This window comes from Equus asinus, chromosome 23, assembly GCF_041296235.1.
Source record: "Equus asinus isolate D_3611 breed Donkey chromosome 23, EquAss-T2T_v2, whole genome shotgun sequence".
Lineage (NCBI taxonomy): Eukaryota > Metazoa > Chordata > Mammalia > Perissodactyla > Equidae > Equus > Equus asinus.
In genome coordinates this window covers 38,837,785-38,838,230 of record NC_091812.1, presented here as the reverse complement: position 1 = coordinate 38,838,230, position 446 = coordinate 38,837,785, and positions in this window count along the sequence as shown.

Sequence of the window (446 nt, the reverse complement as noted above, 5' to 3'; positions counted from 1 at the left end):
ACTTCCGGCTTGGAGGACGGGGCCATGGGGGTGGGCTGTCGGGCCTCCGTGTAGGGGGCGGGTCTGCAACGTTTTCTTGTTTAAAGGTCCGTTCTCGGAAGTCCTTCAGCGCTGCTGATATACTCGTAACGGTGTTGCGGATCCTGGAGTATTAAGTACTTGTTTGGTTTTCCCCTACGCTGTAGACAGTGGGCCCTGGACGCCAGGAGGTGCTCGGACCGAGTGTGGTCCACTTTGCCTGTTGTTTAAAAACTGCAGCTCATTCTTGGACATTGACATGTAAACCAGTTCTGAAACTGGGGTGGGGGAGGGGAGAAGAGGGAAGAATTTTGAAAAGCAAGGCCAATTTTCCTCTCATTTCGAGTTACAAGCAACAAGAGTTCTGTGAAACTTGGCTGGGAGGAATACGCCAAAGATGCGGACACATTTAAGAGGGCGAACTAGGA